General features: G+C 36.4%; 1 protein-coding gene across 2 annotated transcripts in view; it reads left to right on the top strand.

Annotated features, from left to right (window-relative positions):
• Positions 1-24,920, top strand: part of LOC134531751 (insulin-like growth factor 2 mRNA-binding protein 2) — a 226,233-nt gene that overhangs the window by 39,453 nt on the left and 161,860 nt on the right. The window lies entirely within an intron of this gene.

Here is a 24,920-nt window from a genome sequence, read left to right as displayed (position 1 = left end):
CGGAATATAGACTTTTGCTGGTAGCATTATTCTGTATACGCTATTTTACGCATTGGATAATAGGGAATCGCTTCTAAGCACTAAGCAGCACAGTAATGCAACTGTAACACATTGCTTTGCTTTTTATTAATTTGTTCTGTCAATTAAAAAAAACTAACAATTTTTTCTCAATTTGGTTTACAGGCTCTAAACAGTCGGAACTTTTCGGATGATATTTTAGAAACTCGAAGAGACAAGAATTTGTATTTACTTTGAATATGTACTGGATTATTAAGGCAATGAAAACGTTAAATTTCAGTGATTTTTTTGCTACCTTAAATTATTACTTGTGTTTATTTCCAGTTAAGTGTATATGTTAGTGTTTGCATTGCCGGAGCAGTGTGTTACAGGATCATTAATGTGTGTAAGGTTTTAAAGGTACGTTTTGATGTGCTGCAAGCAAATGGAAATGGCGTGAACTTTATGTAGGATCTGAGGAACTGTTTTTGCACCAAGACTCAAAATTTGATGTATTTTTTTTATTAAGATTACATTTTTGTGTAGCAGGCTGAGAACTGTGCATTAAAAGACTTAAAATGCCAAGTATTTTTGGACTCTGTTGGCATTTTCATTTGTAGTATTGAAGCTTATAGTTTTTTTTTTTAGTTTTCAAACTTAAAGCATAAAGTGTGTGCGTTCATGAACATTGAATTCTTGTGGGAACGTAAGCACATTATTTTCATCCTTCTATTTGTTTTGTTTATGACGAGTAAAATAAGATTAGTAACATGATTTTTTTCCAGACCGCATTTTACTATCTATTTTTTAATTATTTTTTCTATACATCTAATGGACATTGCGCCGATTGAAACATACATTTCAAAATGCCATCGCCGTCAGTCTGCTTCCAGTTTGGCAATTATTTCTATAAACCTAATACACTGTGGTGGCATTTTGTTGTTATCGATTGCTTATTTTTTTCCGCCATTAAAAATCACATTCTTTTTCAATCTTTATTAGAATGTTTCGCGTGGAACTAAGCGTGATGATAATATAAATAATAAATATTAAACTTAATGAAACCAACTACGGAAAATCGAACGGGATGACCTAATGAACAAGGTAGTGCACCCAGTATTTTAACTTAATAAACTATAATATCACCCTCTACGCAAGAAAAAAATACCAGAACTTTAGCGAACGAGAAAGGATAAATTGTTGGAGTTTAAATGGTGTCAAATTATACTTATAAACTAGTGAATATGATTTAATTGTGTAATTTCAAAAGCAATGGCATATTATCATTGATTGAAAACTGATAACACATTCCTACCTTATTTGGTATTGATAGAACTTTTGTTTTTCGTGGCATTTATATTAGTTCACGGTCGTCTCGTTTAACACTGCATATTTCAAAATGAGCGCTTATTGTGGACCAGATAGTTCTATCGGGGACGTGTTTTTGGTGAATGTAAAGAGAGGTCCGTTATGTAGTAAACATTTATCTGTGATGCAAACGATTACATTCAAAGAATTGTTTTATTTGTTGTGTGGCCGTAATATATATATATATATATATATATATATATATATATCAAAAAATAGGTAGGTATAGTACTGAAGAAAACGGAAGGTTCAAGGAAGGAAACAGTTGATGTGATGTGGTCCAAAGCTCGCCGAAGCGAAGAATGAAGAATAATAATTTAATTATATTAAAATTGTTGTGACTCGTTGGACCTGGTTACACAACTTTGAGCATTTCACTATGAGCAGTGTTATATGTAAAAGCACGCTGGTAACCAATAAGTTAAGCTTCAGTTGTGGAATGCGTGGGCTGTTTCGCATGCAGCACGACATAACCACAGTCTCAAGAGTAACGTTCGACTATAGTTCGTCGATTGTGCACTGGCGCTGGCGCTGGCGTAACTCCAGTTCTTCAGGTCATGGCAGGTCAAACTCCATCAACAGTGCTTTTTAGACAACCCCCCCCCCCCCCTCCCAATTCAGACATGTCAAACACTGTCTATCCACCATCAAATTTGCACCAATTTTCTGAAAGAACAGACGAAACTGAACGGGACAGTTGGCACTGGCGCAGATTACCTTGGCCACGTGTCCAGGGAGGAACGGTAAACGTATCAGTATTTGTAGGTTTTGGTGTCACAAAAATATTGCCATTTGGACCAACTTTTTTCTCGTATTCAATTTTTTTTTGTTTGTGTTAAGCCACAGGACAAGCGATTTTGATGCGTAGTTTCTATGAAATGTATTGTCAAGCAGAAACGCGAGATCTATCTCTATCTTATATAATTTTGGTATGGAATGGCTGAAGCCTAGCGCATAACGCGAGGCCTCTTTAGAGCTCGTCTAAAGGAGAGAGGTGTGCTCTGTGCCGGCTAGGCAAGCCGCGCCTGAGGTTACTTGGCCAGTCTGGAGGCGACCGGTATTTCAGCCCCCTCCAGGCGCGAGGGCTTTGCTTCCCGCACGAAGGCTCGACCAGACGGACAAACTGGATGTAGCCGAGGGTATGTCGTGTTGGGCTAGGTTGGGGGTTCTCCATCACAATGGACTAGGGGGAGAAGGGTAGGCTCTGTCTGGCAGGTAGAGGGACCTGGTGCAGGGGGACCGGGGGACCCCAGGCATGCCAACATTGTACCTACCCCTCCCTACGGCGGGGTTTTCTCAATGCCCCTTCACTGGCTGGGTCACAATGCCCCAGGGAATGAGTCTTTGTCACGGATACGGCGAACAGTTAAAAATTGTGAAAATGTCCCAGGCTTGAGCACGCGCGCGTCGCTGCGCCCTGCAGTAGCGTGAAAATGTTTCTCCGGTTCCTTTGGAAATAAACCGCGATTGCTCCGGTTTGATAACGGTAACGGCGGTTTGATGTCACTTCGGGGTGGGGGGGGGGGGGGGGGGGGAGACCACTAATTTATATCTGGGCATATCGCCTTTGTCGATGCTGAAAATAGCGCTCAACACTTGAAAAAGTTTAGAATTGGATTTTCTTTCTACGCGTTAAGTAATTAGAAAAAGCGTTTAAAGAATAGCAATTTTGTATTTTTTTTTAATTTGTAGTAAGTTGCTGGTTTTTGCTTTAATTTGAGCTGCTCATCAGTTTTTTTTCCTTAACAACATTTTTCGTGTACTAGTAGTGTCTACGTTTTAGACCATCCAGTTTTGGTGAGGAGCTTGAAAATCATGGTTGCTCCTGCTGTTGTATTTTTGAATCAAACGCAATTGTACTACAGTATACTGTATCGAAGAACGTATTTTTATTTAGGTAGTAATCAAGATGTTTCAAGGGATGACGTTTTCAAGCTCAATTTATGATTTAGAATTATCTACTGCGTGATGCGTGTTGGATTACTGTTGTTGCCTTCTGTAGAAATGTCTTTGAAAACTCAGGCTTATTGAAACATCCTTGCATTTTATAGACACAGAGGCAAGCTACCGTCAAGAACGGCGTAGCACAAGGTCGTATTTCAGCGGTTTGATTTTAAGTGTTGAACTATATATTTCCTCTGATATAATTTAATACTTGTTTAGAAAATTATGAAAAGGTAACTTGGTATAAGTCACTTGGATACTTTTAGAAGAACTTCCTAAGTATGGTTTTAGGTTATTCTCACTTAGTTTTAACATCAGACATAATAGTAAACATATTTTGACGTTAAATGGCGTGAAAAAGACGTGGATTTTATGTTCAATGTGAGAAAAATATCAATGGTGAATTGGTAAAATCGCAACCCTCTCATCAGTACTCTCCTCTCCATTCATAGTATTTAATCACGCTATGTGTTTTCTCATGTAGGTACTCGTGCCATTTAATAAGAACACACAAAAAATTATTTTTGAAAAATCACGTTTTCGATGTTAAGCTAAACAACCTAAATTAACTTAAGTAACAGTGCCACCATGCTCCGATTAACGCTTTCTCCAGAAAAAAAAACTACTAGAGTATGTGAACAAGCAGCTTTTGACATTTCTATGGAAAAACGTATCACACTATAACTCGCTCACAGTTTCTGTGAATTTTTTTCAGGCGCACGTCATATAGTTAATCTGTAAACATTTTTATAATATTCCTTACAAGGAAAAAAATCTTTCAGGTAAACTTCAAACGTTCTATACCAGCTTGACTCAAAGGTGTAGTGTTTTTATTGTATAGTAAGAATACCTGACATTGATATCTGTTCAACACATTTTACGCATTGATCGATGAATCATTAATTATGTACATTCATGTATTAATGTTCACGTTCTCATGGGGAAATAGTTGTTCACATTCTTGTATAAGCCTCTTTATTTATTTGCATTAGTAAGCGTTGCATACCAAATACTATTAAACAACATGGGAGAATGAAATCGTACAGTTTTAATTTTGCGTATCAAGCTTGCATTTTGTGTTTCTTCGTAATTATTTTCAACAAGTGTTATAAATATTATCTGAATGCGTTTAAATGTCACGCAATTGTTCATAATAATGAACCTTTTACAGCTCGAAAACGTTTAGTACATACATGGTGAGAAATGGTGGTATAAGAATAAAATTCTCAGGAAATGCCCTCAAATAATACTTAGTAATGACAACAAAACAAATAACCAACTCGGCGTGTCACACCGAGTCATAAAGAGTTTGAAACGTCGGTATGTTCTGCATACCGTGTTTTTGTTTTGTGTACATACTTGCTGTGCATTGCTGCGCATCTTGTCAGGATTCTAATATATTTGTTTCACATTATCGTTAGTATTTTTTTTGTATCTTTTGATGCTGTTTCTATTTTGGGTTTTTGTTCTTAAATAAGCTTAAATTTTGTTTGTTTGTTTTGTGGCGAAGCTGTTGGGATGAGCCGAGACGGCGAAGATTGGGACTTGTCGGCGTGGCCACCTGCCGTAGGAGACCTTGATATTTGTTAACGTATTATGCATGCTTGCACCGACTTTTTTTCCTTCAGGAAGCTTATATAACAGTGTTGGGCGACGTGAAGTGTTGCAAGAGGATGGATTTATCGTATGCATAATGTAATTTTTCAAATGGTTCTTTAGTGATGGCGTGCGTTAGTCATTCGACGTTGATGAATGGGCGCTGCATTGCTTTTAGGAGCACTCGAATAGGGCTGATTCGTGTGTTTAGATCAGTGACGTGTTCCCTGCAGGAACCTATTTGTACTTCGTATTTCAAAATAATTCATAGCTTTAAATTACGTTTCAAAGACACTGCATAATTCTTTCAAGTCTTCCAAACGATTCCAGTCTTGTCTGGTATTTACGTTTTCAAGTGACTGTTGATCTTGTGTTTGGGCATACGAGATGGGGACTACTCTTCCGATTAAGAGTTTGTTGATAGTTTCGCTTGAAGTTAGACTAAGTGTAGGACAGCTTCTCTTGCGATGTACACGAACTGTTTACAGGATAAAGTTTGACTACCAATAACTCACACTGCGTAAACAGGGATTAATGTCTAATATTTTAGATTTCAGCTTTTAATTATTTACATGAGGATGTGGGACGGGTGCCATTATGACGTTATTATATTTGTCATTTTGTTCTTAAGACATGTGAAACATTGGGGTCACAACTGCTTCTAATAGTTTTTTTATTAATAAACTAGTACGCGAGTAGCCGTCGCTCACCGCCTGAATACCTCACTTAATCATTCAGTCGGTAGTAGCGACGGGCGATGTGTACAAAGGGCAGGGACGTAATCAACAGAGCTTATCATTCACTGTTACTGCTAATTCCTCGTTCATGGGGAACAGGTCCCGTTGTTGACGGGTTTGTTTTCCTTTTCGTCACAAAAGTTCTGATTTAACTTAGCTCCATGTAAATGTATCTGTATCGCGATTTAAATAAACTGATATTCGCAGTATCATCACCATATAGTGGTAGGCAGAAATAAAATAGTTTCGATTGTTATTGTTCTATAGGTATTATATATGAATATATTAATACTCGTTCCCTACACGGTAACTATTGTAATTTAGGAAAATGGTTAAAAAAAAAAAGTAGGCAAGTTGGTTATGTTTTGTCATTCAGCCTCAATATCTTATCTCCAGCCTATTTTTTCCCGCAAATGTCTTATGAAAATTAATATACCACTTTATACCTCGTTGGGGGTGGAATTTCGTAAATATATAGAGCGTATGTGTTAGTCCAGTATATGGGCTACGTGTGTTAAAAATGATTGAGCTTAGGTTTTCATCCCCTTGACCTGATCGCTCGTATACTAATATTTATATCGTAACAACTTAAAGCTTGGAAGTTATTATTTATGTGTCTTGGTGTTCTGATAATTTTTAGTAAATAATAATTAAAAAATAAAGTTAAAATTACTAAAGCTAAGGCAACGATAATTTATTTAGGCTCGCTGGCGTGAACTAAGGCTTTACAAGGGCCTTCAACCAGAAGTTTGCAGATGACACAAATATATTAGCAATAGCAGAAAATAAAACGAACTAATAACTAAAGTAAATTCTATACTAGAGGAAGCAAATAATTGGTTTATAAAAAATAAACTAGTACTAAATTTAACAAAATCCACTATATTACAATTTACACGAGTAAATAGTCTAGCCAGTAAACATGATTTTGCTACTGTAAATGGTAAACAAATTAACATGACTGACCATATTAAATTTTTAGGGCTACAGATAGATAAAAATTTAAATTGGCATATACATATAAATGCCATATACAAAAAATTGTGTTCAATGTGCTATGTTATACATACTATCAAAAAAATCTGCTCTTTAGAAGTTGTAATGGCATTATACTTTGCAAATGTAGTTGTAATGGCATTATACTTTGCAAATGTACAGTCTATATTAACATATGGAATTATTTTTTGGGGAAACGCATCACTGTTCAAAAAAGTGTTTAAAATTCAAAAAAAGATAGTTAGAATAATAAATGGTAAGACACAAAGCACTCACTGTAAACCATTGTTTAAACAATTAAATATTATGACTTTTCCTTGCCTGTACATTTTCCATACTATACTTTATACAATGCGTAACTCCACAGTAATATCAAATAGTAATATACACAGTTATCAAACTAGAAATAGATGTGATTTACATTTAATCACACATAGAACAAAACTATTTTCACAAGGACCCTACTACAGTAGTATCAAATTAATTAATAAATTACCAACTGAAATTAAGGAAATTGTCCATTTAAATAGGTTTAAACAAGAACTAAAGAAATATTTGGTAAAAAAAATCCTTTTATTCAGTTGAAGAATACCTTAGGGTATAAGCATATTAATATGTTGGTTTTTGTATTTCAGCAAGTATGGTGGTTAGGATGTATCAGCAACCTAAATAATATTGCCAAGATAAAGATTGTAGTATCCAGGAGTGTGGTTATGTTTTGTATTTAAGATTTGTGTTTGTCTATATGTTTTAATTTTTTGTTTGTATTTTGTATATTGACAACTCCCTTCTAGTTTGTACTGGAGAAAACAGGAGGCAACCAAATAAATAAATTTAAAAAAAGTTACTTTTAGCCAGCTAGATATTTTCCTATCTGCATTATGATTAATGTGATTGGCCATAGCTTCTCATTACAAAATACCTAGCTTTCCAAACGGGTGTATTCGTTAATACCTCGGTTCATTTGTGCTGTAATTTTAGGCGATGTTTTAAGCATTCTAAGTTGTAGTGAAACGAGTGGATTTTCTCTCACGTTTTGGAGCAGTGACTGCGGCGTCTCATGGACGGTAACATAAGTATAGTTATTTTGAATGCATGGGCGCATGTAATTGTTTGCATTTTGGAAGTAATTGGGTAAGTGAGCTTAAAAAATGCTCTCGTCCCAAGCGCTGCGCAAATGGGTAATTACTGCGATTTATTTTAACACACTATTTAGGATTATGTGATACCAAATATGAAATCTTACCCATTTTCTTTAGATATGTGGTCCTTTTGCGAAGAACAATATGTGTAGTTGCATAAAAACGCTCAGTGTTTGACGCTAGGTTTTTTTTAAAAATATTTTAAAGCTAAACTAGCGTTTGGATTTTCTTTTATTTCCTTATACGCACGTTGCTCAAACATTTCACCTAACTCCGGGAAAATGCTGAAATTTTGTGGTAGGGTTACCGTACTGCGTGGAAACAAATTAAGTAAAAATATTTAATTATAACCAACCACTCCCTCGCTTTATTTTTGTAAATATACAAAAGAGTAAGATCCCTTTTTGAATCACGCAAAATCGCGGTTTACATTCAAGGTAAAGGTTTTGAAGTGTAGCCGCCTGTTTTTCTGATAGCGACGGTTTGTTCAATGGTTTTATACTTCAAAGCCTAGTTGTGAGTAGAGTGTCAAGGAACATTGCCCCAGGAGCAATTGTTCCGTGAAACTTGTCCAAATGTTATTTTAACGTAAACTAAGTATTAATATAAAGTTAGTAGTTAAATGTGTTTATGAGAAACAGTACCATAACCAAAAAAATATATCATTTAGAAAACATGAATTATAAAACTTTAATTTAAACTGGATACTCTGTAAGGAACAATTAGCAAAATTTTCCACAATGTGTAGCTACTATTTGTGTGCATATGCAAATTGGCTATTTTTTTTTATTTAAATGAATTATTGAGATAAAACTGACATGTTAATATATATTTTAATTTTGAGAGCCTTTCAGTAGATCCGTATAGACTATTTTTTTTATACTGTTGCTAGGATAACTGTGAGATGTGTCGTTATTGAAGACCAAAGATGTCGATACTAGCTGAGAATTTAAACACTTAAGCATCGTCTGCAGTGCGAGTGGAAACGCGTCCTGAGTGTCTGTCAAATAAGGCAATGGCGTCTCTTACAGACAGTTATCAATTGCAAGGAAGAAAACGTTGGCACAGGCATACTATATTGCAGTCTGATGAGCTTTCAGAATTTATTTTTCGCGAAAAATGCTTGCCATTAGCCATTCACGATTCTTTTCTCAGTATCCCTGATGTGCGTGTGTGTTATTGTGTGTGTTTTTTTTTTACCTCGCTAAGAAACGCCAAGTCCACATAGGTACATTAAATCTAACCATGGAGTCGTGGCTGAACATTATACGTTAAATAGTGGACTCCTCTTAGTCATAGACTTACCGTGGCTTAAACCCTAAGTAGGTTTGTTTATGTTTTAAGATATCTCTTATTGAGACCTGTAAATTTCTTATAGAGACCTGTAAATTTCGCGGATTCATTTCGCGATAGGATAGAGTCCAAATACTTTTAACATTATTTTGCTTCAGTGATTGGGCCACAGTTTATCTGAAGGACTCTGGGCCAATGAAAAATCTTTAACAGAAGAATTAGCGAATCACGATCATTCCAGTCAACAGGTGTTACGATTCGGTAACCAATCAGCATAGAGCATCATGGAGTCTATCCTTTAGGAATTTGAAACCGCGAATTTTACAGGTCTCTACTTATTGGTTCTGATCCAAAGCACTGCTGGCTCAAAGCCCCGGGTCAGAACAACCCACGGAACCAGCGATAGGGTCGAGGCCTATCCAACCTCTACTAGCTCTGTCAGGCTAGTGTCTGAGCTGTTTCGTCTCTCATCGGGATGAGTCTGCCTCAAGCATAAGAACTAGCTACTAACACCACCACGAGTCCAACACCTTTCTAATCCATTGAGAAGTTCTTCGTGTATTGATATAATGGATCAGCCCGTATACTTCCAATTTTCAATTACACTTAAAGTTGCAAGTAGGCCACTTTTGTCAGCAGACTGTGAGCCTTAGAGAGCACGCATTTGCTCTGTCTCAAAGATGTCTTCATCCTCCAAAAACCCACCGACCACGAGGGTTCGAAAACCTTGGTATACAGCTTGCTTCAGCCCGATTTGGTCCTCCACCAAGATGGACCGCAAAGGGCGTACCAAGAGCGGAGACCACTCGTTCATATGGGGGAAACCCCCCCCCCCCCCCCTACCACCAAAAAAAAATTTCTTGGAGAAAAAATTAGAGAAAATGTTACCCACAACTCATTCAAATATCTTGGGGGAAAATAACGATATTTCATCCCGTAAAAAGTATTTAATTTCCCACTTTTTAATATCCTTTTACTCTCTGGTAATTTACCACATTTGGATAACGGCTATATGCACATGCTATGAGATAAAATTTCGTCTTCACGTCAAGACACTACGTTCACGATGATCATAATCAGTACTTTCATTGTGTGACGTTTGTTGATGCGTCTTACGCTTATAATTTTCACGTAGAGTAAACATGCGCAGTTCAAAACAATAGCTTTTTAATTTTTTACAGGTTCAGTAATCAATATTGCCTCTAATCACAGTGCTGCGTAAGACCGAGGTGAGACGCAGCCCATTGCTTCCGCGCCGCCTTTCCCGTAACCAATTCTTCTGCATGCTAATTTTATATTCGCAGCGTGGTTAGTGACGGCCAGATGTAAAAGTCTCGCTATTTGCACTTTTAATCAGTCTGCATGTGTGTGCAGTGTTCATCGCACTGTGAAAACAATTTTTTTATGGCAAAGAAAATAATATCCAACAATTTTTTTTAAAAATTATTTACATCTAACATTAAATAAACGAATTTTTTTGTATGTTTTAAAAAATATGTTGTGTTTATTTATGCATTAATATTTCCTTAAAGTTACTTTAGTTTAACTTGTGACACAAATTTTGTTTTTATAGCAATAGTAGCTAACGTCATTAAGAAAGTTGTTGCACTATTTTAATGATAATACAAGCTTGATTTTACCGTAAACATACATGTCAAACAAAATTATTATTTTTGGTAACAACATAACTGTGCAGTTTCTCTATTTTAAGCAACTTTGCTGTTGCTCATATTCTAACAAACCCTTTATTGCTGCAAATCAAAGCAATTTTTTTTTCCGCTAGTGCAAACAGGCCCGTGATCGTTAAATATGTTTGTGTTTATCGTCGAACTGGATCCAACTGCAGTATTTTTTTTCTTAATGTTAGACTAGTTCAGAGAAACTACTACCATATTTCTCGGAATTGCGTGGTGTTTTGTTTATATTATTTATTTCTACTTTAAGTACACCAGTAAGTAATCCCCATCCGTCTTGCTGTGATAATTTTTTTTATTATATAAGTATGGCCACCTAGCATAGTCTCTTCACGCCTCCCTAATTGTCCGATGAATAATCTAATTGAATAGCCCTGCACTAAAGCGGTGGACGGTAATGCTCACGAAGGATGAAGTTGAAGATCCCCGTGATGGGTGGACTCCTCGAGCTCTTGGATGGTGAATCAGTGACGGAAGTGTTGCGCGAACTGTGCTTGCCACTGCCGCCTCGCTGCGGCCTGTCCTATTGCGCCGGCCGGCCAGCCAGCCATCCACCGAGGGTCGGCAGCATTGCTTTCATGGAGAGCTGGCTGCGTGCAGGGTTTGCTGCCGCGAGCCGGGAGAGGCCCAGTTGGGGCTCAGCTCATGACTCCGGAGCCACTTAGGCCACTTCACACGTCCCGTCTATTTCGGAGCCGAGCACAAAAGGCGGCTTCATGCGGCCACTTTTCACCTAGAGCCTCCCTCAGCCGCGACTGCCAATGTCAGATCTTTAGGTAGAAGTAAATGTTTTTTTGAAGGAAAAAAAAGCCCATAGTCCAAAAAGTGACAAATTTAGGTATTTTGCCATTAAAGAGAGCTATGTACTGAATTCTCCTTCAGGATTCAAAAGAATGCACTGTAATAGAATTTTGATGAAACTACCATAGTCCATATTGCATTTTCAGTAAAATTACAATTTTCCTGGACAGTGACAATTTTGTCAAAGAAAAAAAATCGTCTACCATTACAGACAATATTAGGTCATACTTTTCATTGTAAGGAACACCGCATTATAAAAATGGGAAGTTTGAAAATGAAATAGGCAATTCTTAGCAACTCAACCCATCTTGTATTCTGGCAGCAGCACATTGTTTTGGTGTGTAATATACACTGACTTCTGCTGAAAAAAATGCCACCATTGAATAGATAGACGTAAGGAGTAAAAGTGAATAAAACTAGAAGCAATGAGAAGAAAAAAGATGCACACGCCAACAATGGAAAAAATATATGCTGAGGTTTTTAATCCATTTAGTATTTCACGTATAGATTTCTAAGACATGCACCGCTCATTAAGCCGCACTGCTTGAAGCACAGCTGCACTATATATATATATAAATATTTTTTTGTTGTTGTAATTTTACACATTCGGTGTTGGTGTAGTTTTAAAAAATTTTCGTGTGATACTGATAAACATATACAGTTTGGTATTCTTTTTACACACTGTGCAAAATACCACTATATCGTGTAAATTTACATCAAATGTAGGTTATTTAAAAACTCAAAAGTGGTGTAAAATTACACAGTTGTGTAAACGAACTATACTTCTGATAGTTTTAAACCCACAATGTACTTGCACACAAGAGTAAAATTCACCAACACATATAGAAGTAAAATTACGCTAACATCGGTTTAGACACTTCTGCCACATACATTTTGTGTAAGATCACACACACTTGTTTTAAGTGATCCCTTCAGTGAAGCTTAAAGTGGCCCGTGTGTTGCAAGTCTCAGAAGAGAATTTACGTGTAAAGTAAGGCACACAGAAACTATGCAGTTACATTGCAACGCACTCTAATCTACGTATCAATTTTCTATTTAAAGAAAACGCGTGTCAGAACAAATAGGTTCTACTCCTTGGAAAAACAAATTCTGCTTGTAAATTGAAGTGTACAGTTATCATATACCGAACAAACTTTAGCGATGGATTGCCTCTCACCAAGGCTATCCGGTCTCGATTGTTGGTGAGGTCGAACCAGGATTTTTCGTAAGTGGAAAGCATGGGGATCGTTATCAGCATGTAAGTAAATATTTTAGTCGCATTGGTGGAATGAATGGGAGGGGAAAATGGGAGTACTCCGAAAAAACCCATCGGTAAATGGCAACAGTCACAATGTAAACTAAAGGGTGCACTGTACCTCAACGCGAACGAAGAATTGCAATGCATCAATTAACCTGCAACAATAACCGTGAGCCTATAGTTTTCGGTATTTCAACGGACTTTAAAAGGGCATCGCGTGTGCAGGTTGATGACGTTGCAACGAGGAACTTTTGTTTGTAACTAAAGTATGGTTGATCAGATGTGTACAGAGTTGAATATCTGATCATTCTTATAAATTAGATCAGTTTTATCAAAAGTTATAATACTGCTGTTTATATATGTTCCTCTTAAGTTTATTTATGTGAGTGTATGTAAAATCATTTTAATATATATGAAATGAAGCCCCACGCTGTTGAAAATTTCCAGTTTTAATTCACGAAGAATTTGTTCCAAATTATTGAAGGATATTTTTAATTTTACTGATATCTTGGTACAATAACAAACCGCCTAAAAAACTTGTTACAATGTTAACATCCTTCCTTCCACTTGCTTGAACTGAAAAGAGAACTATGAAGCCGGAGTGTGGCGCAGTTTCCACGTAGATCCAGTTATGTGGAACTATGAGTAACTGGTGGTTTATATGACACGCGTTCACGTGGTGATGCATGAGACGTGTCTCGCCGAACCGACTGAAGCCAGGCTAATAAGAACGCAACCTGCCGGACAGCGCTGCTCATTAGTCATGTCAGCGGCGCGCCCTCCCGGAAAGCGGCCACCGCGGCCCGGAAGGCGAGCGATGACATCAGGCTCACCTGTTCATCGCGGTGCGGCGGGAAATTAATCGATTCTCGGGATAAAAGGCGGAAACCGGTTGCCCTGCCGTCTTATCAGTCATGCCGCCTCGCGCAAGGAGTTCCCGACCGCGGAGGAACAAAAAAAAATTCCCCCTTGCTGTTCCCGTCTCTGCATCGCTATTTCACAGTCATCAGACCGACTTGCCAAATTGGCGATGTGTTTCGCGAATTACGTGGCTGCTTTTTTTGTTCGTCTTGAGCCTCCAATTATTCACAGGAAGGCAATAAAACTGCGGCCAGCCTTTTGAAGCGCCCGCGCAAAGTAACCAGTGGCTCTGCTCTTTTAGCGGGCACCAGTGACGCAGAGTTAGTGGCAACACAGTCTACGATGATTTACATTGTTTGATTCCAGTTACGACTTGGTTATCAGTAACGCGTCTCGCCCATGTTCGATTCCAAAACCCCGGCATGACTCAAACTAATGGGCACCGGTTCGGTACCCAGGTGGTTCAGATTCTAGCAAATGTCAGGTAAAATGTGGGTAAAGTCAGGGAATTTGAAATTGCTCAGGGGAATCAGTGAATTTACTTAAATCCTGTTAAAAGTCATGGAATTGCCTTGGGTGAAATTATCATGCTCCAGTCTGTCATCTCAGATCGTGAATCCTTTTCCCCCACTTTTCAAATGGTGTTTTACGTGCATAATCGAACACATTATAAAATACCATATTTAAGGTACTGTTTGAAATTAAATGACGTGGAGAGATAACTAGACCAGCCAATAGAATAGCCGCCAAAAAGATAAATTATGAAAAGAAAAAAAAATGTGTATTTGAAGTTTTGGCGAGTGGAAGTCTGGTAAAGTTTGGGAAAATTTTATTACAGATTTGTGTGGACACCAAGTTGCAAAGACTCTGCATAACTCTGCGACGTAAACACATGTCGATTTTAAACAAACGTTTTGTGACGTGGCGTAAAACAGTTATTCGGTACCATCCGGCATGTCAGCTCATTTAAATTTTAAGATCATTTATATTATACGAATTAATTTTCACTTTTATAACCATTGTGTGTTATATTTTGTTGCATATTTTGTCAGTGTTTTTTTTCTGCTTATTTTCTCCTGTTTGCAAAAAAAAAGGCGTTCATTCATAATTAAAACAAGTTTGTTTTCCTGGTTTTCATAGCTCTGCAATGCATATAAATAACCTTAGGTAGTACCATATACGAAGTATTTCTGCATGATAGTCTGAAATGAGCAAAATGTAGAATGTCCAACATGGCGGGGGTAAAAGTCTCCTTAAAAATAATTGGCTTTATGCCTGACATATTGTTAATAATCGCTGTGTATATAAAACGCCTGAATAGAGTGTCAATCATTGCTTTTCCGAATGTGACTTCCTCGACACGAGGCTATTGACCGCACTTGATTGGAACAAGACTTCGACGGGTGGCCAGCTTTTCCTTTGTGCGGAGATCCGTCGCAGCTTCCACAAGTTACGTATTGGACCGATAGTAATAGTTGTGTGTTGTCGCCAGTGTCATCGGTGGAGTGGATCAAGAGTAAGGGTTTTTGTGAGCGATTTGTGGCGTCAACTCAGCACGTCAGAAAAATGTATAAAAAATAAAGGTGATACACCCTTCCCCCACTATTTCTGTGAAAATGTTTTACAGGAGTGACAATTTTGACATAGACTGTAACTTTTGAAAACGATATAAATAAACTTACAAAGTGGCACCTAGATTAACTACGTGTAATGTTAAACTTTAAAAATAAAAGTCAAACAAAAAAAAATCCTTGTTACAAATTACGAATTAGTCAAACAGCATAAAAACCAACGTGTGTCAACAATTATCATACAAACGCAAATTATATGATACACTAGTTTTACTTGTAACTAAAACACATCCATGCCACAGTGTTGTCTACATTAAAATGAGATATTCATCCAAGTAAGCTAAAAGAACAACCGACTAGTTTTAACGACCTTTTCTTCATCACTATCTCTTTCACTTGTCTTGTAACGTTGTAACGATTCCGCACAGAAGACAGACAACAGTCTTGGCCCCGGCTGTAACGTACTGACATTTAAGTCCATGTATTTTTGAAAACAGTCTCGGCTACGCTATATTCCCAAGGACCTCTGGAGAACCACAGCTAGTATCAGTAACACAGTAGGTTGGCAACAACAAAATCAGGAAGTCTTACTTGGAAGACAGTCTACGCTATTAAAACAACACAAATTTATTTCACTAAATATGAATTTCAGGTAATATTTACAATCATTTTAATAAACAAACGTTAACCTGAAAATATTTTTTACGTGTGGCTACCCTAATCTTTTACTTAAAATGGTTATTACGGGGAAACCACGCGTTAAAATGGAATTTGTTTTTGCAGAATGATTATAAATCATGTAAGTCATTAAATTTTTTTGGGGAATAAAAAATATTTTGTTGAAAACTAGTAATTATTAAACTGTTACCTTACATTTTAAATTGGTGATTTATAATCAACCATTACAAGTTATTTTACAGTATTTGAAATGTAGCTAACCTAACCTTACTGACCATTCTCACGATATCAAAAATGCGTAATAATTTTTCTAACCTAACCACTCCATAAAATGGTAAACTACTAACATTTTGGAATTTATTATTTTATTTTCAGAAATCGGTTTTACTTCAGAGTTATCGATGTTTTAACCATTATACATTAAACGTCCAATCAAATACTGCACATATGCGATAAATGAAATAAAATATTTTAATTCTCGACCGTCGACGTGTTGATTTTATGTAAACACACACACACACACACACACACACAGAGAGAGAGAGAGAGAGAGAGAGAGAGAGAGAGAGAGAGAGAGAGAACATGCTCGAATGCGACCATTGAATGGACTTGTGTTCAATTCATAAAATCGAAAATATGAATGATGCTGTGAGTATTGATACCTACCTCACGGAAGTTTGTAAGCTTATAAGAAGCGGTAAAAGGAGCAAAGGCAGGTATCTCAAATGATTATTTTGCGTGCCAGATTTTTCTATAGATACGTATCAGAAGTAATATTTATTGATGTTTTTTATGCCTTTTCATTTTGTGTTTAACGTACTACCTCTATGAACTTTGAAATCTTTTGCTCTTTATGACTTTTGTTTGAACGTATAGTCACACTAGAGACTAAAGCTGGAGTCACAAAGCCTTGACGACAGGTCCAACACGTCAATTGCCAGTGAAATTAGGGTCGCAGTGACGTTAACACGACAAAATACGCACCCCAACGGACCGCAAGTAGTAGATTCTATTTCTAATTTCGTCGTGTCGTGCCGCACGACGGAAAGCAAGCCGCAAACCTTACAAAACCAAACTTCAAAAATATACAGGATACCTACTTAGTTAATGTTCATGCTGATAAACGAAATTTTGTGTTAAGTTTGGGTTTACTTTCTCATTTGTAGTGTGACTTAACTGTTTCTAACATTTCTTTTTAATTCTTCGCATAGAATTCTTCGCATAGCGAACAGCGGAATTATGTTTCTGTCCTTTGTAGCCTATCTATAAAAAACTTATCTCACTTCATGCCAGAGAAGACTGTTAACAGGAAATAAAAGGGTCTACGCTGTTTTTAGCGCATTCTGTACTGCGTGGACACATTTGGCCGACAGCCTGTATACCAACTGACGCAGTTAGTATTTCTCTTAAAATATAAACTGCACGATCCATTAAATTACAAAATATTGTGGCCTGAATATTTATTTAAATTATAATCTTTTGAAATCATTACTTTATGATCCTATATATAGTTACGCTTATCACTGACTTAATGATCGCGTAACGGTGTAGACTATATAATTGGTATTACTCTTTGCTAACCTGTACCTCCAAGCATTGCGACCGAGTCCGTGGCGCAAAAATAATATTTTGAATACATCTTGGTGTTTGGTAAGCCATTTTCCTGCATATCATCGGTGAGTTAAGTATCTTAAATGTATGATTGTGTGTGTTAGTTGATTTGTATAATTCTGTGTGTGAATGATTATACGTTTGACCATTATCTTCCCATATACACAACCATTATATTTACATATGTATACCAATTATCTTCCCTTATGTCGTTCTGTGTTTGAATGATTGTCATAAGGTAGATGAATGAATGATCTTTCCTATTTTGTTGGTATCACCTTTATATGCAATGAAATATGAAATACGTATTTTATTGTTCAATATATCTTTGCACGACCAACTGTAAGTGGCTTTGTCACGATCAAGAGTTGCAATTCAAGCGAAAGTGCATATTGAATCAGTCAACAGCAAGGAAGATTATTGAATCACTAAAGACAATGCGCTTGCAAAACATATTAAAATAAATTGAATTTTTAATAAATATTTCGTGCATACTAAATTAAAGTATTTGTTGTATTCTTAATTTTTGAACGGGTGTCTTACGTAAGGAATTTAATATTAAATTCAAATTTAATGGATTTTTTTTTGAAGTTACACTTCTTTGGGCGCGTTATGGAAAAATGACGAGCGTGAATTTTTATGAAGCGCAGCATGTAAAAAAATGACAGGATAAGAGAGGCTACATACAAATTATACGTTAAGAAAGGTTATGTTATACTTCTTTAGCACGGTCAAATAGTAGACAGGTCTATTAACTTACCTTCATTCTCCGTCCGCTTAGTGAAGCTCGCGGCGGCCTGCAAACTAACGGCGCTAGTATTTTATAAACGATCAGAATTGTTTTTGGCCTTATGCCTTAGAGCCAAACTAGAGGTCTCTCTGGTCTTTGATTTCATGCGTACGCACGAGGTAATGATTAAATTGACTATATTATTAACTGAATAGTTATGACATATTAAAACATATGTTAATAATATGTATTCTATATCGTCATGTGATATATATATATATATATATATATATATGTGATATATATATATATATATATATATATATATATGAAATTTCGGGTGTTATTTAAACACACATTTACTACTGAATCGATGTCAATGAAATTTGTATCATAGGTAGCCAAGTACACTGTTCAAAACATAGGTTTGAGTTATTACGCAATTCCACCTCTAAGAGTGAAATGGGTTACATTCTGTTTTGTAATAAATCATAAAAGATAAGATTTTGGAGATGAATTATAAATATAAAAAGATGACATGTTAGCTGTTGTTGCTCCAAATGCAATCTGTCACGTCATTAGTTTCAGACACATTGTCATATTATTTCATGCTAAAATAAACTTATTTTCACATTTATACTTATAGGTAATATGACTACATGGATGATCTCACTACTCAAAAAACTGGTTTCCTTGCGTACAGTCGTACCTCAAGTAAAAATAATATATAACGTTGCCAATGATTTGCAATAGTATTTATAATAGTTTCAATACTTTTTAAACGTAATATAAATACAGCCTCTGAAGCTAATAGAGAGGTAAGTAAGTAGGTAAGGTGTAATATATTTAACACAGCCTCCTATAATGTAAAAGTATGTTTTGGATGGTTGTTAACTAATCACTTCTTTATTATTGAACCCATAATGACGATTTACGGATTAGAGGTAGAATTTATATTGTTTTGAATCATATGATAACTTTTATCCCGCTTAAAAGCAGTTCCTTAGAAAAGTCTTAAAATTAATTTACAGGGATCATGCACGGTAACACATGCCATAATAGCCATAGCATAACATGAAGTAACCTACTGCCTACGATTAAAGTTTCGATGAAAATTTACTTTAAATTTTATTTATAATAATAACAGATGTATTTAATGTATACTTTTTAATACATATGAAATATTTTTATGTGGCTCTATTAACGCATTTAATTATGTTAAAATGCGTAATTATTTGTGACTGGTGTTAAATAATTATAACAGTCTCAGGAAAACCTTACAATTGTTGTGTTGTACCTTGTAGGAGTCAGTTTTATGACTGACATATTAATGCCAAGTTTTAATTTCAAATGTCACGTCCCCTTAACTATTCTTCCATGTAGGTTTCCTTCTGTGAAACCGTAACTAATCGTAACGACATAAACACACCTTCAGACACCAATTTTTGCTCTAATGATAACGATTAGAATACTTATTTTTTGAAAAGAGATGGTATAGTTTAAGGTTAAATTTGCTTTGAGCTTTTCCCTTTGTTAACGCATTGACTCACATTATATGCCCTACTACACACAAACTAAATCTTTACAAGTTGCATCATCATGTCCATCATAACCTGCCTTATATAATTTAAAAATTATTTGTAATTTTTTATTTGGTTGAAGGCAACGTAGAACCATCAAAAGTTTGATTTACAACTTCCACATATCGTGCGCGTGTACAAAGCTATCTGGGCGCGCGCCCGGGTTCACGATCTGGCAACAGCGCATCGGCCAACTGCGCTCGACTCTGTCTCGCTCGCACCGCTCTCCCCTCCCCCTTTTTAGTCCCTCCTTTAACTCACTCCTGCCGTTACCCCTCCCCCCGTACTACTCCCATGCATTGACTCACACACTATACTGTCCCCTGTCTCCACCTTGCGCGCATGCCCGTTACGCACACATCGGGCGCGCGAGTTTCTGTAAATTAAGCGATTCATTAAAGCTGCACTTACATTGACCCGTCGCGTCCGTCCGTTTCACATCCGTCCGTCAAGCCAATCAGAAGGCCCGGAAAATTCCTTCCGCCGCTCCTTAAAAAGCTTTCCAAGCTTTAACGGAAGGACGGACGGATTGAAGGAAGGATTAAAATTGAACCTCCCAAGTGTTTTCAAGGTATTGCCGGCATATTATATAATCTTAAAACGTTATTAAATCTGAAAATTCGTTTAGGAGCTTCTATAACATATTTTTAGCTTGCGTTTGAACAGCTTTTAAAGTTTGATATTTGAAACAGAAATTGCCAGTGTCACGGGAATATTATTTATAACGTACTGTTACCTCAAAAGTACACAAATATCATAGCGAAAAAAAAAAAAAAACGAGATTAAGTGCTTAGATTTCATGATTGTTAAACTAATCTACTTGTACAAAAAAAATTACCCAAAATTTATAACGACTTTGGGCGGGTTAAAGCACTGCGTTTGGGCAACAGATCGGCAACGGTTGTCACCAAAATCAGTTTCTTGGAAATGAGGGACAGGCCGTGTCCTGTCTAAGGGTTTGGGAGCGGCAGTGTGCATCAGGAATACGGTTCGGGTTCAGGTTTGGCATATTCAACATCGAAACCTTTAATTTTTTTTCTTGGCGGCAGTATCGAAATAGGAAAAACGCGCGGAGTGTTGGGAATCGGTCGGGCAGACGGATGGCGGACGGATACAATTAGTATTGAGTCCACCTGTGGGTGACCGCCAGGCTGGGTCGCCAAACGACGTGCAGAGCTCCAGGTGTTGGGTACGCGTCTTCTACAAACCGCTCCAGATTTATCACAAGTGTCTAACGAATAGCACTTAAAAGCCATTGCACTTGTCTATACAAGTTTAGTTCCGCGGTTTCGTTTATAACGTGTGCTTTTTGGACAGTGAAAAATACTAAACGTTTGTTTTCACGGACTTTTTGGGTACGAAAAATTCTTCACGCAGTATTGTAAAGGCTATAGGTAAGTTCAGAGAGCTTTAATCATTAATATTCCTCCTGAAAAAACAGGTCACTGTCATCGTTTAATGTCCCATAGAGGCACGGAACAGACGCGAAGACTGCACGCCAGTGCGATGCCTTGCGCGTGAGGCGAAGAGACGTATTGTATAATACGCGAGCCAGTGTCGCCCTTAACGCCCTCCCCCTCCTCCTCCCCAGCGGTTTTAGAACACGGGCTCCCAGCCTGAGCGGCCAGCTTTAGAAAAAAAAATTCTTATACGGCATGATGAAACTCAAATTTACCACGCGATATTTAATGCAGAAAGGGAGGATAATAAAAAATTCTGGGTAGGCTATATTTTGTACTACGGCCGCCAGGGGATTGCTTCATGATTTTCCATAATGCTGAACGGGAATGCTGTGTAGGAAACAAATAAAATAACTTAATAGAATTGATGTTGCTTTATTTTTTGACGGGAATTCGATGAACGTCTTACTTCATGGTCGGGCGGCCACGACAGTTAAATTGCGACACCAAAAAGCGTCATCAAACCGCGACAACTTTGCACATCGTTCACAACCACTGGCTTAACTGACTACATATCAACAACAGAATCATCAGAAAGCATATCCACGTCCATTACCAAACAATTGTCTGCATTCCCCGTCGCTTCTCGCGAGGTAATACTGCTGCGGTTCGCTCGAGCGCAAATTTCGCGCCTCGTTCGGGGCTCGTTTTGCCCCACTGGCTCATTTCGCTCGGCTTCTTTTCCTCATGTGATACCTACGGCACTTCTCTAATTGCTTCTTCTCGGGCGATTTCGCTTGTTTTTTTCCCCCTTCAATATAACCAGTTTTCGCTTAGGTATTTTACCATTAATAGCTCTAAAACAGAAATTAGTAACTTTATAGTTATTTCGCTCAACTAGCATCACTCAGTGCTCACTCAAGAGCAACTTAAAGTTTAAATCACGCAAATAGGTTTATTACTTTCATAGTAACGGCTCTCACCGACTTCAATTCGACTCTTCCCACAAACGTTCATTACGTCATCACTGAAAATATCAACTGGGTGAGTATTGCTAACGACCACGAACAAAGTCTGCTCTACCAAGACATTTACTGCAACTCTGTAGCTTTCACAGTTTACGAGTTTAAAGTGGTGTCGAATCCTCAGCCGAAGTGACACCCAACCCGAGATTAAAGATAATCATATTCTTGTCGGAAATTCATGTAAAAAAAAACCACGTCTCTAACCATTGTAATGTACCTTGCATACTTCACCCTGCTCAGCGCCATTTCAGTTTACGATATTTGTGTTAGTGGAGCAATACAGATACACTTGTTACAGATCCATATTACCGAAGTTTGTTGTTCATCTGTAATCCGCGAACCATTGTAAAATCAATTACACATCCAAATATACAAATTTGATAGTGATATAATTTTCGCAAATGTAATTTAAATTCCTGGGACATTACGAAAACGGTAATTAATATACGAATTGGGCCTGCAGTGTACGTAACTTTAAACAATTGAAGAAATGTAATTTATAATTTAGTAATGTTCATATATTTTAATTTCTATAGGATAGATATATTATCCAAAATGGTTTCTATCCTGATGTGACTATCCTTATCATGATATGACTCGACCAACATTCATTGTGTGCTGCATCAAAAATGGTAAAATGAATTGTGCCAAGTTTACGTGAAAAATATGTTTTTTTCCCCTGCTATTTAAGTAGGCTACTTATTAAATAAAATTAAGGTTTTTGTCACACACTTCAGTTTTGACCCACCACGCGATTTTAATCGCAAACTCCAAACCACTCCTTTGCAATATATTACATGTTTTAAATACGTCTTATGTTTGTTACGAATTAAGTTGTCGGTAGGTTAATTTATTTTGTGATGTTATTCATAATTCTATTTTGTAGTTTTGGTACCTATATTATGACAAATTATTTCACTCTGTCAATGCGTTTACTAAAACTGATTGGCTTTTTACCAGATCTACTCTTTTCTTTCCACTTCAGGTGAATGGACGCACAGGTGGTGCACAGAACGATTTATTACAACGTCCAATTTCAGTACTCTTTTACATATTTTTATTGTTATATATATACTTTTTACCTTACAGTACAGTCAAATGTAGTTCCCTTTGCAAGATCGCGCATATTGCTTTGCTTTTGAATGGCTATTTTTTTTTTGCTGTGTAAATATTTTTAAGTATTCATTTTTAGACACATTTAAGCTCGTAGTTATATATGATTGTGTCAGCAGAAAACATGTAACTTGGTATATGATTTTTTTAAATATTTGATCTTCTACATTTCACTTGAAAAAATATAACAAAGTTTATTTAGTATTTAAAAACAAATACAGAATAATATTGAAATTAACGAGATTGAATTTTAATTGGTAGATTAGTTACTATAAAGTTTAAAGGATAAAAGGGAAATTGGGTTTGTTTTAATGTAGTTACATGTATACGATGTTACATTAATCACAGTTCATTTAGCCAATTCACAGTATTAATTGTGCTAATTTCATTGCAATAGTAAAAAATACTACGGAGTATCATTTTTTATGTTACTTGATTACTAACTTACTTTACTACTTTGAGAAATTATAACTAAATTTATTTCCCAGTGATACAAAGAAACACGGATTGTTCGCATAATAAAATTAAATCTAAAGTAAAGGAGAACCATCTAGCATTTTCATTTATGCTAACAGGCTAATAATTTATAGACATTCGTTTCCAATTAAATGTAGGTGGTTTAGTAGTACGTATAGTAATTTTTTGTTTAAATTATTTATGAACATAAAATTTAATTTAATTTTAAGCAAAAAATAAAGGTTTTAGGCCTACCTGGTATGAAATAAAACCAATCGAGTTGACTATGTATTTAATAATATTATAGCAAAAATATTAAATGAATTAATGTATATCTGCTTAAAGCACAATATATCTAATTAATTCAATAATCTGTTATTTAAGAAAGTAAAAAAAAATATGGTTTGGCTGTGACTAGGATTCGAACCACGTCAAAATTACCGCAACGTCGCACTTTGCCACTACGCTACCGATACTTTATTTACTGGAAACTAAGACTTATTACATTGTAATGCAGTTTTATTACGTATTTTAGGTTACCAAATATATTCCAGGGTAGTTTACTTTAGTTACGTCCCATAATGTTAACAAAAAGGATTATATATGGGTTTATATTGCTACACGTGGGTCCGCCATCTTGACGAATTTGGCTCTTGGATGTAGAAAAAAAAAGAATATTCTATTAATGTTTTGGCTAAGACTTCGGGCAGAGAGCAGGCGCGCTAACATACAATAGATATGAAAACTGCTAAGGAAATGGGTATCGTGTCGGGCTGGCTTTAGGAATACAGCGTAATGTGAAGATTTTCCTGTCCCTTCGGTGGAAAATTAACAGCATTAATTATAGAGTGAAACATCTGTAGGGATTACAAGGGTAGCAATAATAGTGACATGTAAATGCAATAACACTACATTACGGGTGTATTCTAGTCTTAACATATTTCGTTGACGTGCGTTGTTGGACGTTTGTCGATTTTCGGGTATTAAATACACTACAATTTATTATTGAGTGCTTATGACAAATAGTTATACCGACATGCTTTTTTAGAAACGTTAAATAAAATTCTTA

Source organism: Bacillus rossius, chromosome 5, assembly GCF_032445375.1.
Source record: "Bacillus rossius redtenbacheri isolate Brsri chromosome 5, Brsri_v3, whole genome shotgun sequence".
Taxonomy (NCBI): Eukaryota; Metazoa; Arthropoda; class Insecta; order Phasmatodea; family Bacillidae; genus Bacillus; species Bacillus rossius.
This window is presented reverse-complemented; position numbering and strand designations above follow the sequence as displayed.